At 47.0% G+C, this 18,881-nt stretch overlaps 1 protein-coding gene across 2 annotated transcripts in view; it reads left to right on the top strand.

The window, feature by feature from the left end:
* The first annotated feature begins 2,763 nt into the window (after positions 1-2,763).
* SCN3B (sodium voltage-gated channel beta subunit 3) overlaps positions 2,764-18,881 on the top strand; it is an 87,576-nt gene continuing 71,458 nt past the window's right edge. The window contains exon 1 of one of the 2 annotated variants that reach the window (XM_040431081.1): positions 2,764-2,822. The gene's annotated coding sequence lies outside the window, so the exon portion shown is untranslated. Of the gene's footprint in view, positions 2,823-14,386; positions 14,399-18,881 lie in introns of those variants that run through there. The other variant, XM_040431074.1, reaches the window with a different exon arrangement.

Raw genomic sequence — 18,881 nt, 5'->3', positions numbered from 1 at the left:
CTGCTCAAATCAGCAGAGGTGTCACCTGTGAGCCATTGGATTTACATTTGTTATTCCAGTAAGTGTTGCTGTAACACCCCAGAGTTGTGCTACTAAACTATTTTACCCCGCTACAATCTGTTAAGAGCATTAACCTTGTCATCTCATGTAATTTCACATTATATCCTTAAAACTGTGCATTCTAAACCTTGTCAAATATATAATTGTTGCAGTTTTCATGTTCACCAGCAATGTTCTGGCAAGGACTTCAGTTTAGTGTTCCTAGGCTGGAATAGTTCATTCTAGTTTAGCTCCCCCCATCTGTGAGCAGAGTGCGTTGCGTCCACATCCTGCCTCATGGGTGGAGAAGGAAGTTAGAGTCAGTGTGCCAGCCTCCCCTGCTAGGGGAAGGCTGTGCGTGTAGGAGCTCCCAGATATAGGGATCCAAGCCAGGATCTTGTCTCGGCTGAGACATTGATCACCATAACCAGCCTGAGCCTTTTAGCCTCAGCTGGTAGAAGCAAGCAGACAACTCCAGAATTCCAGGAAGAAGCATACCCTGAGAAGATAACTGTGAGTAAAGTCCAGAGACCCAGCTATTCAGTCCCCAGACAGCAGAGGATAGAAAGTGCAGAAGCCAAATTCCTGCCACAGTATAGAGCTACAGAGCAGACGTCCTTTCCTGCAAGCTCCAGGTACATGAGAGAGCATAAGATAAGTTCCTGCCAACCATTGCCAATACCTGCTGGGACCTAAGACTAAAGCTGTATCTTGCTTGGATGAAAGTTACCATCAGTAAAGACAAGTTTGAACTTTACCAAAGGTCTGGATCTCAATTACTGCTGCAAAATTCCTCTATTACTCCTAATAGCACCACACTTTTTATTGCAAGTGAGCCAGGATCCAGGAGTCCAGCCATACCCAGGAAGGAGACACCGTTGACACCATTACTACTACCATACAGAGACATCACACTACTCTGGCATTCCTAACCCAGTACGTGAGTTACAACACCTTAAAGGGCCCTGTGACAGTACCCTGCGCACGCTGCAATTGGCGTCACGAACAAAACTTCAGACTATTATACTCATATCCTGACCCACTGCATAATTGGCATCCGTGTAACCGTACCACGGTCCTGCTATATTGCATTTCCATCTAATTCTCTTTATTAGACAGTAAGGTTACTTTAAGTTGTTTCGCCTAGCCTGCCTAGGGAACCAAAATACCTTGTCCAGGGCTTAAGCCTAAATTCATATAAGATCTGTGGTTAGTTCTCCAAGATAGATTGATACCTTATTGTGTATATATGCATACACAGTGGCCTGACAGTCTGGTCAAGAGGATAAGGGGAGCACTTCCCTTATGAATACACTGCACTTATAATGAGCTATGAGAAAGATAGATACATGTATAGATAGATAGATAGATAGATAGATAGATAGATAGATAGATAGATAGATAGAATCTAGAAATAGCATTGCTCTGTTCAATCTGTTTTCTCTGCTCATCTATTTTGTGGCTGGGAAGATGAAGTTCTCCATCTGCATGTTCCTTCTAATCAGAATTTTCTATCTTAAGGCCATGAAGCTGTCACTGTGCATAATTTAGCAGTCAGTCTCCAAGTAAAGCAATTTAAACTCATCAAAATTGCAAACGACCAGAAAAACAAAGTGAAAATCAATTCTTACTGTCTACGGTCTACTAATACAAAATGCTGGTTCTGGTAGGACATGAGGGTAGCCGCCTGCAGTGTCCAGTGAGTTATGTCTCATCAGTAGAGACTGATCAGAAATAATGACATAGGGCTCACACTGTGTTGTACTGTAAGTGTATACCTGATTTGCTGCTGTAAATATCAATTACAATGTTTCATGTCCTAAAGGGGTTAAAGGGATTCTGTCACCAGGTTTTGGCCTATAGAGATACAGACATGCACGGCTAGATCGCCGCTAGCATGTCCGCAATATATGTGTCCTATAGGGCTGTGTGGTTTTAATTTCTTTAAAAAAAGATTTTAGAGATATGCAAATGAGTGTTGAATGTGTCCAAGGGGCTGCACTAACCTTACTTGTTCCCAGCCGTGCCCGCCTGTGAAGGAGCCCAGCACCGCCTATGTCTCCTCCTTTCATCAACGATAGATAGCCGTAATCTCGCGATGCGCGAGCTCGCGCATGCGCAGTTCTTTCCCTGAGGCTGATGCCAGCGCAGGGAAGGAACACTATACCGGCACTGCGCATGCGCGAGCTCGCACATCGCGAGATTACGGCAATCTATCGTTGATGAAAGGAGGAGACATAGGCGGTGCTGGGCTCCTTCACAGGTGGGCGTGGCTGGGCACGGCTGGGAACAAGTAAGGTTAGTGCAGCCCCTTGGACACATTCAACACTCATTTGCATATCTATAAAATCCTTTTTTAAAGAAATTAAAACCACACAGCCCTATAGGACACATATATTGCGGACATGCTAGCGGCGATCTAGCCGTGCATGTCCGTATCTCTATAGCCCCAAACCTGATGACAGAATCCCTTTAACACTTAAAAGGGTTCTTCAAGATCCTGTAAAATTTGTGAGGGAGCAAGTTGCAGCGTAGAATTAAAGAAAAAAACTTTATTCACATTTAAAATGTCCCATGTCGCCGATCCAATCTCTGCTGGCTCTGTACTGATGAGGTTGCGTTCATCAGTCCCGTGACAACTCCAGCCAGTCACTGGTCTCAGCTTTCACATTTGCTGCAGCAATCACAGGAACCATTAACATCACGTGACCACTGCAGGCCCAGCATGGATCAGAGTAGCAGACTCGGAACTGGGGCACCATGAACAGTCAGACATTTTAAAGGTATGTTTTTTTTTCTTTTTAAACGGTCCCCTACTCCCTAACAAACTTAAAGGGCTTCTGTCACCCCTCAAAACTCATTTTTCATTTTTAGGCATATTAAAATCCTTATTGAACGACTATTCCCTATATAGGGCTCTTACCTTGTTCTGTGGCTTTGTTTCATAAAAAAATCAAGCTTTTAAAATATGCGAATGACTTCACTACCAGCAAGTAGGGCGTCTAGTTGTAAGCCGTGTACCGGGGTGGGCTCCCCAGGATACAACGAAGTCACAGACAAGGAAGGTGACACTGACACCAGCTAAATATGCAAGAACAGAAACTTTACTTATGCAAAAAGTAATATCACAAACGCTATATCCCGGACCCACAGTCAATGTCCCTGCCCACTGGACAGGCCTAGCCGATGGCGGACACAGCAGAGCCTGCAACGTCAATACTGCGCCGCAGAACAGTCCCGAACAACTTGGCAATAACACAACCCTAACTAGCTATCTAGTTTCAGGCCTAGGCTTAGTCTCTGTTTTTCAGGCGCCACTAGTGTAAAGCATGGAGTAAACGGGTGTACTGACCTTCATCCGTTCTGGGCCCTAGGATGCCGCTTACCCGGGATGGCCACCAAGCTCTCAGCAACCGTGCGGCCTTGCTTGATGATGAGGCTTTCTGTCCACACACTGAAACTGGTCTTCCTGGGACAATCTCTCTTTCAAAGAGCTGGATTCAGTAAGGAGACGGCAGCTACCCTCCTTCTTTTGAGTGTCCATTCACTGCCGGACGTCTGCAGGCCAGGATGGAATCGGATTCAGTCCCTCACAGCACAATCCTTCCACCAAGTCAGATCAACACTTCCTGGTTCACTCACAAGCAGCATGAGTCATCACCTACTTTACATATGCAAATCCCAGAGTGTGCTGGTTGCAGCTGCAAAACAGTGGCCTCTAGTGCCCGGAATGCCAAATGACAGTTTAAGTACACTTTAAACTTAAACCTTATACAGGCAGAGCTTATTCACAATCTCACATGCCACCCCACTAGAAGTTGTCGACCTCGGCAACTCTTCTCCATACAAACTCATCCTGGGCATAGCGCTGTGGAGGCACACCCGCATTGGGCCTTGCTGACCTTCTCAGATTGGGGGTTTCAGAAACACTGGGGACATCAGGCATATTTGACAAGAGAGGAGCTGTTGATTGCTCAGCATTGCATCTGGGTGGCAAACCTGCCACGGCCGGAACCTCTGTGGATACTTGGGCAGGGACAACCCACCATTCCTCCTCTTCCTCATCTGAGGGACTTTCCTCCATACCCTGAATGTGAGGAGGCACCCCCTCTACGCACACCGGTTCATTAAAATTGCAACGTCTCAACATATTACGGTGTAAGTTCTGTGAGGGTCCCCCTGTCCCTACTGGCTCTACCTCATAGACCGGAATAGCGGGGTTTACCCTTCTCTTCACCGTGTATGGAACTGCCTCCCACCGTCCATCCAACTTCCCTGACGGCCATTTGGCTTTGACCATCATCCGATCACCAGGGACATACCCATCTTTCGGCACTGGTCTTGGGTTAGGGTGTACCACCTGTCCCAGGCGCTCCCCCACAACCTTGTGGACCGCTCTCAGCCGGCGGCGGTGCTCCTGCACCCAAGCGGTGGTACTTCTCGTGGGGGCTCCATTGGGTTAGGCATGTGTAGATCTTCAATCTCCCGTCTGGCTCGTCCAAACATGAGCATGTGTGGAGAGTATCCGGTGGTACTGTGTACTCAGTTGTTATAGGCCCACATCAACTCAGGTAGGTACGCGGGCCACTGGGCTTTCTGACTGTCTTCCTGAGTCCGCAGCATCTGAAGCACGGTGCGATTAAAGCGTTTGCACGCCCCGTTTCCTTGTGGGTGATATGGAGTGGTTCGGGAGCGTTCAATCCCATACAGTTGGTACAGTTCATTCATTAGAGTACCCTGAAAGCATGCTCCCTGGTCAGAATGTATCCTCCGTGGACACCCGAACACCTGTATAAAGTGTTTACAGACAGCTTCGGCAGCCGACTCTGCGGTTTGGTCTCTGGTGGGCACAGCCACCGCATACTTGGTAAAGTGATCTGTCATGACTAGACAGTACGAGTGTCCCGAGGTAGAATATCCAATCTGTACATAATCGATCATCAGAAGTTCTAGGGGCGCTGAGGTGCGGATGGTCTGCACAGGAGCCCGCTGCTCAGTACTTTTACTCAACCCACAGGATCGACACTTAAGACATGCCACGGCCATCATGTCGGCCAGATCTGGACAGTATACCAGCCGTTGGAGCCACTTGAAAGTTTTGTCGCTCCCAAAATGAGTTCCCTTTTCATGAGCTTCCCTGGCGGCCTCCGGTCCCAACGACATGGGAATGACAATCTGTTGCCAGTACTGCAGCTCTGACTGTAAGTATATGATCCGGCACAGGAGGCCCTGGGTAATTGTCAGCTTGTCCCACTGCCTTAACAACTTTTGACCCTCTGGGGTCAGGAGGGCTCGTTCTTCTGGCCGAGGCCAGATCTTGCTCCGAACCCATTCTTTCACTTTCCACAAATCTCGGCAGCTATCCTGGACTCTCTCCCAATCAGTCAACGTTTTCCCCAGCACCAGCGTCATTCCAGACGCCACCCCACTTGAATGTGCCACATCCGGGAACAGAGGTAAGCGACCAAGGTCAGGAGTTTCAGTATCCTCTAACTCCTCATCGGCTCTCTGAGTCGACTGTCCTACTGGAACTCGAGAGAGTGCATCGGCGTTGCCGTTCTCCCTACCGGACCGGAACTTGATGCAGTATTGGTACTTAGAGAGGCGGGCCAACCATCTTTGCTCGAGTGTGCCGAGCTTGGCATTCTCCAGGTGTGCCAATGGGTTGTTGTCAGTCATCACGGTCACTTCTGCACCAGTCAGGTATTCTGCAAACCTTTCGGTCATGGCCCACACCAGTGCCAGTAGTTCCAGTTTAAAGGAGCTATAGTTATCAGGGTTGCGTTCTGACTCTCTTAGGGACCGGCTCCCATAGGCGATGACTCTCTCCCGTCCATCCTGGACTTGGGACAATATGGCCCCCAGACCATGTAGGCTTCCATCAGTATACAGCAGAAATGGGGTATCAAACCGCGCGTAAGCCAGGATCGGGGCATTGGTCAGCGCCTCTTTCACCGCTTCAAAGGCCTCTTGTTGCCGGGGACCCCAGTTGACAGGGCATTTCTTCGGGCCCCCAGCCGTGCCTCTTAGCAACTCGTTTAACGGGCCCACCAGATGAGCGAATTTGGGTATAAACCTCCTGTAGTAGCCGGCCAGTCCCACGAACTCCAGTACCTCCCGTAGCGTACTTGGCCGGGGCCACTTCTGAACGGCCTCCACCTTGCTGGGGGCCGGTTTTACCCCCTCCTGGGTGACCACATGTCCTAAGTACTCTATCTGCTGTCGGAACATCTGGCATTTTTTTGGGCTTGATCTTGAGCCCATGGTCTCGTAGCCGTCCCAAGACTTGTCGCAGCTTTTGGAGGTGATCTTCAAAGGAAGCCCCGAACACTACTATGTCATCCAGGTATATCAATACTGATTCGAAGTTGAGGTCCCCCAGACAGTGTTCTATCAATCGCTGGAATGTCCCCGGAGCATTGGATAGGCCGAAGGGCATCCGGTTGAACTCGTAGAGTCCCATAGGTAGAATGAATGCCGTCTTGGCTTTGTCCTTCTTGGCCACCGGCACCTGCCAGTACCCACTAGCCAGGTCAAGAGTTGAGAAGAACTTTGCTTGGCTTAGGGCTGATAATGACTCCTCAATCCGCGGAAGGGGGTAGGTATCCCGGACGGTCTGAGCATTCAGCTACCGATAATCCACGCAGAACCGAAGACTCCCGTCGTTCTTCCGCATCAAGACTACCAGAGCAGCCCACGGACTTTGACTCTCCTGGATCACCCGGTTCTCCAACATACTGGCCACCATATCTTTCACCTCCTGATACATCTTAGGTGGGATCTGCCGGTAACGTTCCCTGATCGGCGCAGCATCGCCGGTTGGGATTTCATGTTCGATGGCAGTAGCACACCCAAAGTCTTCATCATGTCTTGAGAAGGCCTCCTGAAATTCCCAGAGGGTGTCTTCCAGCAGCTTTTGTTCCCCAGGGGTCAGGGTTCTGCAGTCCACTCCCATACACGCCATGATCACTCGACCATTCCACTCGGCTGTCGGGGTTTCCCTTGAATGGATCTCCACAGCATAGGTCCAGGCTGATCTCCTATCCGGCTGCAGCGTGAAGCCCCTTCGTCGAGCGATACCCCCTTCGGACACATAAACTTTGGCCAGCAGGGTGTTTGCGGGGATGGTTAACTCGCAATCCTCAACATTACAGCAGCGTATAGGCACACATCCGTCCTTCACAATGGCGAGGGCCTGGGCAACCAGTGGGCGAACCTGCGTTTCTTCTTGATAAGCGGGTTCAATTAGGACCAATCGTCGTCCAGCCCCCACTGGCAGCATCAATATTCGCTCTTGTCGAGGTGGGATCTTCAGCTGGGGCCTCCGGAGCACCCTCACATCTCCAATGGCCCGACCGGACAGGTTACGCTTTTGCAGGCTACCGCTCCTCACCATCTGTTGTAAGACCTTCTGGCTAGGCCGGTGTGCGGTGGCCCGTTGCCAGTACTTCGGCCCTTCCTTGGCATAGAGTTGATGGTCTAGGTCTCTCAGTATATTCATGCCCAGGGTCACGTCCATTCCTTTCCGGGACGAATGGTCCACCAGCACGACCCCTTTCTTGCCGATGTCTTGCCCAAGCAGTCGGACCCGCATCCAGACTATCCCTCGGACATCCATCTCTCTATTATCGGCAGCCGTCAGCCTGATGACGCTCCCATCCTCGGGCTCCATCATATGCCCGAAGTGCCTCTCGAAGAACTCCAGAGGCATTAGGGTACACTCTGACCCTGTATCAACTAGGCAACAGACCTTTAGGCCTTTTAACTCGGCTTCTAATATGGGGCTGCTGGCATACAAGTCACGTTCTTCACGCAGAGGGCTTAACTTCTGGTGCACCGCCGCAGGATGCCCAGCTACTCCAGCGGTCGGAAGTTTAACGTCGGCTCAGACGCTACCTGTTCTGGGCACTCTCTGGCCATATGGCCGTACTTTCTGCAAACCCAACAGAGGGGCCCTCTTCTGCCCGGTCCCCTCACCGGAGTTGTTCTGGGTGGAGTGGCACGAGGTGCGGGGACAGGTTCCGGAGGCCGGGACGGTTCTGCCTTCATCTGGGACACTTCCAGCCGAAGCTCGTTCAATTCTGCCCACAGGGCCTGGACCACATCCTTTAACCACCTCAGCCCCCAGTGCTTAAACACCCTGAAAGACCAGGCCACTTTTTACACTTCTGACCTACACTACTTTCACCGTTTATTGCTCGGTCATGCAACTTACCACCCAAATGAATTTTACCTCCTTTTCTTCTCACTAATAGAGCTTTCATTTGGTGGTATTTCATTGCTGCTGACATTTTTACTTTTTTTGTTATTAATCGAAATTTAACGATTTTTTTGCAAAAAAATGACATTTTTCACTTTCAGTTGTAAAATTTTGCAAAAAAAAACGACATCCATATAGAAATTTTGCTCTAAATTTATAGTTCTACATGTCTTTGATAAAAAAAAAATGTTTGGGTAGAAAAAAAATGGTTTGGGTAAAAGTTATAGCGTTTACAAACTATGGTACAAAAATGTGAATTTCCGCTTTTTGAAGCAGCTCTGACTTTCTGAGCACCTGTCATGTTTCCTGAGGTTCTACAATGCCCAGACAGTACAAACACCCCACAAATGACCCCATTTCTGAAAGTACACACCCTAAGGTATTCGCTGATGGGCATAGTGAGTTCATAGAACTTTTTATTTTTTGTCACAAGTTAGCGGAAAATGATGATTTTTTTTTTTTTTTTTTTTTTTCTTACAAAGTCTCATATTCCACTAACTTGTGACAAAAAATAAAAAGTTCTATGAACTCACTATGCCCATCACGAAATACCTTGGGGTCTCTTCTTTCCAAAATGGGGTCACTTGTGGGGTAGTTATACTGCCCTGGCATTCTAGGGGCCCAAATGTGTGGTAAGGAGTTTGAAATCAAATTCAGTAAAAAATGACCTGTGAAATCCGAAAGGTGCTCTTTGGAATATGGGCCCCTTTGCCCACCTAGGCTGCAAAAAAGTGTCACACATCTGGTATTGCCGTACTCAGGAGAAGTTGAGGAATGTGTTTTGGGGTGTCTTTTTACATATACCCATGCTGGGTGAGATAAATATCTTGGTCAAATGACAACTTTGTATAAAAAAATGGGAAAAGTTGTCTTTTGCCAAGATATTTCTCTCACCCAGCATGGGTATATATAAAATGACACCCCAAAACACATTCCCCACCTTCTCCTGAGTACGGAGATACCAGATGTGTGACACTTTTTTGCAGCCTAGGTGGGCAAAGGGGCCCATATTCCAAAGAGCACCTTTCGGATTTCACTCGTCATTTTTTACTGAATTTGATTTCAAACTCCTTACCACACATTTGGGCCCCTAGAATGCCAGGGCAGTATAACTACCCCACAAGTGACCCCATTTTGGAAAGAAGACACCCCAAGGTATTCCGTGAGGGGCATGGCGAGTTCCTAGAATTTTTTATTTTTTGTCACAAGTTAGTGGAAAATGATGATTTTTTTTTTTTTTTTTTTTTTTCATACAAAGTCTCATATTCCACTAACTTGTGACAAAAAATAAAAACTTCCATGAACTCACTATGCCCATCAGCGAATACCTTGGGGTCTCTTCTTTCCAAAATGGGGTCACTTGTGGGGTAGTTATACTGCCCTGGCATTCTAGGGGCCCAAATGTGTGGTAAGGAGTTTGAAATCAAATTCTGTAAAAATTGACCTGTGAAATCCGAAAGGTGCTCTTTGGAATATGGGCCCCTTTGCCCACCTAGGCTGCAAAAAAGTGTCACACATCTGGTATCTCCGTATTCAGTAGAAGTTGGGGAATGTGTTTTGGGGTGTCTTTTTACATATACCCATGCTGGGTGAGAGAAATATCTTGGTCAAATGCCAACTTTGTATAAAAAAATGGGAAAAGTTGTCTTTTGCCAAGATATTTCTCTCACCCAGCAGGGGTATATGTAAAATGACACCCCAAAACACATTCCCCACCTTCTCCTGAGTACGGAGATACCAGATGTGTGACACTTTTTTGCAGCCTAGGTGGGCAAAGGGGCCCATATTCCAAAGAGCACCTTTCGGATTTCACAGGTCATTTATTACAGAATTTGATTTCAAACTCCTTACCACACATTTGGGCCACTAGAATGCCAGGGCAGTATAACTACCCCACAAGTGACCCCATTTTGGAAAGAAGACACCCCAAGGTATTCGCTGATGGACATAGTGAGTTCATGGAAGTTTTTATTTTTTGTCACAAGTTAGTGGAATATGAGACTTTGTATAAAAAAAAAAAAAAAAAAAAAAAAATCAGCATTTTCCACTAACTTGTGACAAAAAATAAAAAATTCTAGGAACTCGCCATGCCCCTCACGGAATACCTTGGGGTGTCTTCTTTCCAAAATGGGGTCACTTGTGGGGTAGTTATACTGCCCTGGCATTTTCCAGGGGCCCTAATGTGTGGTAAGTAGGTAAATGACCTGTGAAATCCTAAAGGTGCTCTTTGGAATATGGGCCCCTTTGCCCACCTAGGCTGCAAAAAAGTGTCACACATGTGGTATCGCCGTATTCAGGAGAAGTTGGGGAATGTGTTTTGGGGTGTCATTTTACATATACCCTTGCTGGGTGAGAGAAATATCTTGGCAAAAGACAACTTTTCCCATTTTTTTATACAAAGTTGGCATTTGACCAAGATATTTCTCTCACCCAGCATGGGTATATGTAAAATGACACCCCAAAACACATTCCCCAACTTCTCCTGAGTACGGCGATACCAGATGTGTGACACTTTTTTGCAGCCTAGATGCGCAAAGGTGCCCAAATTCCTTTTAGGAGGGCATTTTTAGACATTTGGATACCAGACTTCTTCTCACGCTTTGGGGCCCCTAGAATGCCAGGGCAGTATAAATACCCCACATGTGACCCCATTTTGGAAAGAAGACACCCCAAGGTATTCAATGAGGGGCATGGCGAGTTCATAGAAAAAAAAAATTTTTGGCACAAGTTAGCGGAAATTGATATTTTTAATTTTTTTCTCACAAAGTCTCCCGTTCCGCTAACTTGGGACAAAAATTTCAATCTTTCATGGACTCAATATGCCCCTCACGGAATACCTGGGGGTGTCTTCTTTCCGAAATGGGGTCACATGTGGGGTATTTATACTGCCCTGGCATTCTAGGGGCCCTAAAGCGTGAGAAGAAGTCTGGAATATAAATGTCTAAAAAATTTTACGCATTTGGATTCCGTGAGGGGTATGATGAGTTCATGTGAGATTTTATTTTTTGACACAAGTTAGTGGAATATGAGACTTTGTAAGAAAAAAAAAAAATAATTCCGCTAACTTGGGCCAAAAAAATGTCTGAATGGAGCCTTACAGAGGGGTGATCAATGACAGGGGGGTGATCAATGACAGGGGGGGTGATCAATGACAGGGGGGGTGATCAATGACAGGGGGGGTGATCAATGACAGGGGGGGTGATCAATGACAGGGGGGTGATCAATGACAGGGGGGGTGATCAATGACAGGGGGGGTGATCAATGACAGGGGGGGTGATCAATGACAGGGGGGGTGATCAATGACAGGGGGGGTGATCAATGACAGGGGGGTGATCAGGGAGTCTATATGGGGTGATCACCACAGTCATTGATCATGCCCCTGTAAGGCTTCATTCAGACGTCCGGATGCGTTTTGCGGATCCGATCCATCTATCAGTGGATCCGTAAAAATCATGCGGACGTCTGAATGGAGCTTTACAGGGGTGTAATCAATGACAGGGGGGTGATCAGGGAGTCTATATGGGGTGATCACCACAGTCATTGATCACGCCCCTGTAAGGCTTCATTCAGACGTCCGGATGCGTTTTGCGGATCGGATCCATCTATTAGTGCATCCGTAAAAATCATGCGGACATCTGAATGGAGCTTTACAGGGGGGTGATCAGGGAGTCTATATGGGGTGATCACCACAGTCATTGATCATGCCCCTGTAAGGCTTCATTCAGACGTCCGGATGCGTTTTGCGGATCGGATCCATCTATCAGTGCATCCGTAAAAATCATGCGGACATCTGAATGGAGCTTTACAGGGGGTTGATCAATGACAGGGGTGTAATCAATGACAGGGGTGATAACCACAGTCATTGATCACGCCCCTGTAAGGCTTCATTCAGACGTCCGGATGCGTTTTGCGGATCCGATCCATCTATCAGTGCATCCGTAAAAATCATGCGGACATCTGAATGGAGCTTTACAGGGGGTTGATCAATGACAGGGGTGTAATCAATGACAGGGGGGTGATCAGGGAGTCTATATGGGGTGATAACCACAGTCATTGATCACGCCCCTGTAAGGCTTCATTCAGACGTCCGGATGCGTTTTGCGGATCGGATCCATCTATCAGTGCATCCGTAAAAATCATGCGGACATCTGAATGGAGCTTTACAGGGGGGTGATCAGGGAGTCTATATGGGGTGATCACCACAGTCATTGATCATGCCCCTGTAAGGCTTCATTCAGACGTCCGGATGCGTTTTGCGGATCCGATCCATCTATCAGTGCATCCGTAAAAATCATGCGGACGTCTGAATGGAGCTTTACAGGGGGGTGATCAATGACAGGGGTGTGATCAATGACAGGGGGGTGATCAGGGAGTCTATATGGGGTGATAACCACAGTCATTGATCACGCCCCTGTAAGGCTTCATTCAGACGTCCGGATGCGTTTTGCGGATCCGATCCATCTATCAGTGGATCCGTAAAAATCATGCGGACGTCTGAATGGAGCTTTACAGGGGGGAAATCAATGACAGGGGTGTAATCAATGACAGGGGGGTGATCAGGGAGTCTATATGGGGTGATAACCACAGTCATTGATCACGCCCCTGTAAGGCTTCATTCAGACGTCCGGATGCGTTTTGCGGATCCGATCCATCTATCAGTGGATCCGTAAAAATCATGCGGACGTCTGAATGGAGCTTTACAGGGGGTTGATCAATGACAGGGGGGTAATCAATGACAGGGGGGTGATCAGGGAGTCTATATGGGGTGATCAGGTGCTAATAAGGGGTTAATAAGTGACGGGGGGGGGTGTAGTGTAGTGTAGTGGTGCTTGGTGCTACTTTACTGAGCTACCTGTGTCCTCTGGTGGTCGATCCAAACAAAGGGGACCACCAGAGGACCAGGTAGCAGGTATATTAGACGCTGTTATCAAAACAGCGTCTAATATACCTGTTAGGGGTTAAAAAAATCACATCTCCAGCCTGCCAGCGAACGATCGCCGCTGGCAGGCTGGAGATCAACTCTCTTACCTTCCGTTCCTGTGAGCGCGCGCGCCTGTGTGCGCGCGTTCACAGGAAATCTCGCGTCTCGCGAGATGACGCACGGATGCGTCCAGGAGGAATGAATCAACCACCTTCCGGACGCATCCGTGCGTTAGGCGGTCGGGAGGTGGTTAAGGACTCTGATTCTTCAGATCCCGACTGGTCCCTTGTCACATGCGTGCTATTAACCACTCTCGCTGCCGTAGGTATGGGCTCTTCCTCTCTCTCTACGGCGGCTAAGTAAACGCTGTAGAATGTCATATCGGCCATTGTTCGGGTCATCTCTTGTAATTTATCTTGTAGGAATTTATTGGAGAGCCCCACTATGAACTGATCTCGTAGAAGCCGGTCCACCTCCCGGAAGGCGCCCATAGCCTCAGGGTCTCGTCGTTGTATCTCATTCAGTGTCTCCTGTAGAGCATTGGAATATTGCATCAGGGTCTCGCCCTCTCGCTGGGGTCGGTTAAAGAAGTGACTCCGTAACTGTACCACTTTGGCCCGCCCCCCTTGGGCTCTCTCTAGCAGGGGGTATCTCTCTCAGGTCTTACCATCACTGTCCGCCTGTCGTCACCCTCTAGGGCTCCCAATGCAAACTCGGCCCGCAGTGAAGTCATTTGTATATTTTAAAAGCTTTAAGAAAATCCTGGAGACCCCCAACACTGCTGCAACTTTCTGATGTATTAAGTCTCCGTGGCTGGGATCTCTGGCTAGTAACTACAATCTGGCAAACGTGGTTGTAGTGTCCACTATTCTGAGGTGCACAGGGTGTCTTACCAAGTGATTCCCTTTGCAGCAACAGGGTCTGGAACGCATCAACCTGGGACACCTTACTGACACTCATGCTACGGCCATGCAGATTCTCCTTCAAAAAGGAAGCTCTTGGTGATGTAAAAAGCACAAAGGCTTGAAGGTGGAGTCTATGAGAGAGGAGGACATCACGTCTGATCCCTACCGCCACCCTTCTCACAACTAAAATAACTGGAAACTTCTGGAACCAGGGGGAGGGGCCAGCCCCCACCCTAACGCTCCATAGAGGGCTGGGCCAGGATGCTTAAAGGGGTTTTCCAGCCATTAATATTGATGACCTATTCTCAGGATAGGTCATCAATATCTGATTGGCAGGGGTCCTACACCTGGCAATCGTCTCGACTCCTGTAAATGGAACAAGTACTTATGTTACACTGCACTTCCAAGATGAAATGCAGTTTAAAGAAGAGGAAGCAGCCTTTGCAGGGAGCACCGCCTCCTCTTCAAACAACTGATTGGAGGGGGTTCTGGGAGTCAGACCCCCAGCGATCAGATTTTGATGACCTATCCTGATGACAGGTCATCAATATTAACGGCCGGACAACCCCTTTAACTCCGGACATGTTTAGCTTTTGCAGTAATATACTGAGTACAAGGTGCATTACATTAAAATTACAAACAGTACAAACCAATTGCAGATACCCCCTTATATACTGAGGTACTGCATACGTGACCATAGACCTCCTGCTATATGTGACCTGGGATCTCTTTCCTGAAATATGTCACCTGGGAACTCTCTCCTGATATATGTCACCTGGGATCTCTCCTGATATCTCACCTGGGATCTCTCTCCTAATATATGTGACCTGGAATCTCTCCTGATATATATGTGACCTGGGATATCTCCTATTATATGTGACCTGGGATCTCTCCTGACATATATGTCAGCTGGGATCTCTCCTATTATATGTGACCTGGGATATCTCCTGTTATATGTGACCTGGGATCTCTCCTGACATATATGTGACCTCAGATCTCTCCTATTATACGTGACCTGGGATCTTTCCTATTATATGTGACCTGGAATTTCTCCTGTTATTTGTGACCTGGGATCTCTCCTATTATATGTGACCTGGGATCTCTCCTATTATATGTGACCTGGGATCTCTCCTGATATATGTGACCTGGGACCTCTCTCCTGATATATGTGACCTGAAATCTCTCCTATTATACAGTTGCAAGAAAAAGTATGTGAACCCTTTGAAATTATATGGATTTCTGCACAAATTGGTCATAAAATGTGATCTGATCTTCATCTAAATCACAACAATAGACAATCACAGTCTGCTTAAACTAATAACACACAAATAATTAAATGTTACCATGTTTTTATTGAACACACCATGTAAACATTCACAGTGCAGGTGGAAAAAGTATGTGAACCCCTAGACTAATGACATCTCCAAGAGATAATTGGAGTGAGGTGTCAGCCAACTGGAGTCCAATCAATGAGATGAGATTGGAGGTGTTGGTTACAGCTGCCCTGCCCTATAAAAAGCACACACCAGTTCTGGGTTTGCTTTTCACAAGAAGCATTGCCTTATGTGAATGATGCCTCGCACAAAAGAGCTCTCAGAAGACCTACGATTAAGAATTGTTGACTTGCATAAAGCTGGAAAGGGTTATAATAGTATCTCCAAAAGCCTTGCTATTCATCAGTCCACGGTAAGACAAATTGTCTATAAAAGGAGAAAGTTCAGCACTGCTGCTACTCTCGCTAGGAGTGGCCGTCCTGTAAATATGACTGCAAGAGCACAGCGCAGACTGCTCAATGAGGTAAAGAAGAATCCTAAAGTGTCAGCTAAAGACTTACAAAAGTATCTGGCATATGCTAACATCCCTGTTAGCGAAACCACGATATGTAAAACACTAAACAAGAATGGATTTCATGGGAGGATACCACAGAGGAAGCCACTGCTGTCCAAAGAAATAATTGCTGCACGTTTACAGTTTGCATAAGAGCACCTGGATGTTCCACAGCAGTACTGGCAAAATATTCTGTGGACAGATGAAACCAAAGTTAAGTTGTTTGGAAGAAACACACAACACTATGTGTGGAGAAAAAAAGGCACAGCACACCAACATCAAAACCTCATCCCATCTGTGAAGTATGGTGTTGGGGGCATCATGGTTTGGGGCTGCTTTGCTGCCTCAGGGCCTGGAAGGATTGCTATCATCGAAAGAAAAATGAATTCCCAAGTTTATCAAGACATTTTGCAGGAGAACTTAAGGCCATCTGTCCACCAGCTGAAGCTCAACAGAAGATGAGTGTTGCAACAGGACAACGACCCAAAGCATAGAAGTAAATCAACAACAGAATGGCTTAAACAGAAGAAAATACACCTTCTGGAGTGGCCCAGTCAGAGTCCTGACCTCAACCCGATTTAGATGCTGTGGCATGACCTCAAGAAAGTGATTCACACCAGACAACCCAAGAGTATTGCTGAACTAAAACCGTTCTGTAAAAATTAATGGTCAAGAATTACTCCTGACCATTGTTCACATCTGATCTGCAACTACAGGAAACGTTTGGTTGAAGTTATTGCTGCCAAAGGAGGTTCAACCAGTTATTAAATCCAATGGTTCACATACTTTTTCCACCTGCACTGTGAATGTTTACATGGTGTGTTCAATATAAACATGGTAACATTTAATTCTTTGTGTGTTTTTAGTTTAAGCAGACTGTGATTGTCTATTGTTGTGACTTAGATGAAGATCAGATCACATTTTATGACCAATTTGTGCAGAAATCCATATCATTCCAAAGGGTTCACATACTTTTTCTTGCAACTGTATGTGACCTGGGACCTCTCTCCTGATATATGTGACCTGGAATTTCTCCTGTTATTTGTGACCTGGGATCTCTCCTATTATATGTGACCTGAAATCTCTCCTATTATATGTGACCTGGAATTTCTCCTGTTATTTGTGACCTGGGATCTCTCCTATTATATGAGACCTGGGATCTCTCCTATTATATGTGACCTGCAATCTCTCCTATTATATGTGACCTGGATCTCTCCTATTATATGTGACCTGGGATCTCTCCTATTACAGTTGTGTTCCAAATTATTCAACCCCCAATGCTGTAAAGGGTTTTAGGGAATTTAGTGTACATTTGTAATTGTGTTCAGAATGAAATCTTACAAGGACTTTTTAAAGAACCAAATGCAACTAAAATGACATCAATTGTTTTTCTAATACAGTATTAAATGTTTTTTTTGTGATTTCTTAATTGACACAATTATTCAACCCCTTAAAGACTACCACTCTTAAGAACAGAGGTTCATTTAAGTGTTTTCGATCAGGTATTGAAAACACCTGTGGATGTCAAGGACCAGCAATCAAGCATAATAAGCGCCAATTAGGCAGATTTAAAAGGACTGTGATACTCAGCTCCTTCTAGACATTTACTGGTGTGTTTACAAACATGGTGAAGTCAAGAGAATGGTCCAGGAAGACAAGAGAAGAGGTGATTTCTCTTCACAGGAAGGGCAATGGCTATAAGAAGATTGCAAAGATGTTAAACATACCAAGAGACACCATAGGAAGCATCATTCGCAAATTCAAGGCAAAGGGCACTGCTGAAACGCTACCTGGTCGTGGCAGAAAGAAGATGCTGACTTCGACTGCTGTGCGCTACCTGAAGCGCAAAGTGGAGAAAAGTCCCCGTGTGACTGCTGAGGAACTGAAAAAAAGATTTGTCAGATGTGGGTACTGAAGTTTCAGCTCAGACAATATGGCGCACACTGCGTAATAAAGGCCTCCATGCCAGAACTCCCAGGCGCACCCCCTTGCTGTCTCCAAAGAATAAGAAGAGTCGACTGCAGTATGCCAAAAGTCATGTGGACAAACCACAAAAGTTTTGGGATAGTGTTCTGTGGACTGATGAAACAAAATTAGAACTGTTTGGGCCCATGGATCAACGCTATGTTTGGAGGAGGAAGAACAAGGCCTATGAAGAAAAGAACACCTTGCCTACTGTGAAGCATGGCGGGGGGGTCAATCATGCTTTGGGGCTGTTTTGCTTCTACAGGTACAGGGAAGCTTCAGCGTGTGCAAGGTACCATGAATTCTCTTCAGTACCAGGAGATATTGGATGAAAATGTGATGCAGTCCGTCACAAACCTGAGGCTTGGGAGACGTTGGACCTTTCAACAGGACAATGATCCCAAGCAGTGGCGTAGGGATCGCCATAGCAACCATAGCAGTGGCTATGGGGCCCTACGCCACTAGGGGCCCTACGCCACTAGGGGCCCGTCCGTGCCGCCTTCTGTTGATTTTTTATTTTTTATTTTTTTATTTACACACACACTACACACAGGCAGCCAGGCCCGAGCCGCGGACCGCCCGCCCACTACACTAGACTAGTGTAGTGGGCGGGACGCGGGCGGTCCGAGGCTCGGGCCTGGCTGGGGAGGAGTCAGGACTGGAGCAGGGCGCACGCAGTAACTCAGAAGATCCGATGGTATATTCTAACCCCCAGGCGTTCCCATGGTGATGGGGACGCTTGCCTGGGGGTTAGAATATACCATCGGATCTGAGTTTTACGAGCTCAGTGAGATCGTAAAAACTCAAATACGATGGTATATTCTAACCCCCAGGCGTTCCCATGGTGACAGGGACGCTTGCCTGGGGGTTAGAATATACAGGGCCACGCCGCTCACAGCAGTATATTTATAAACTAATCAGTAACTACTTTAACTTTAATCATTGCTGAATGCTGAGCTCTTTA

The sequence above is a fragment of the Bufo bufo genome, chromosome 1, assembly GCF_905171765.1.
Source record: "Bufo bufo chromosome 1, aBufBuf1.1, whole genome shotgun sequence".
In the NCBI taxonomy this organism is placed as follows: domain Eukaryota; kingdom Metazoa; phylum Chordata; class Amphibia; order Anura; family Bufonidae; genus Bufo; species Bufo bufo.
Note: the sequence above shows the minus strand (reverse complement) of the source record. Positions and strands in the feature narration are given on the sequence as shown.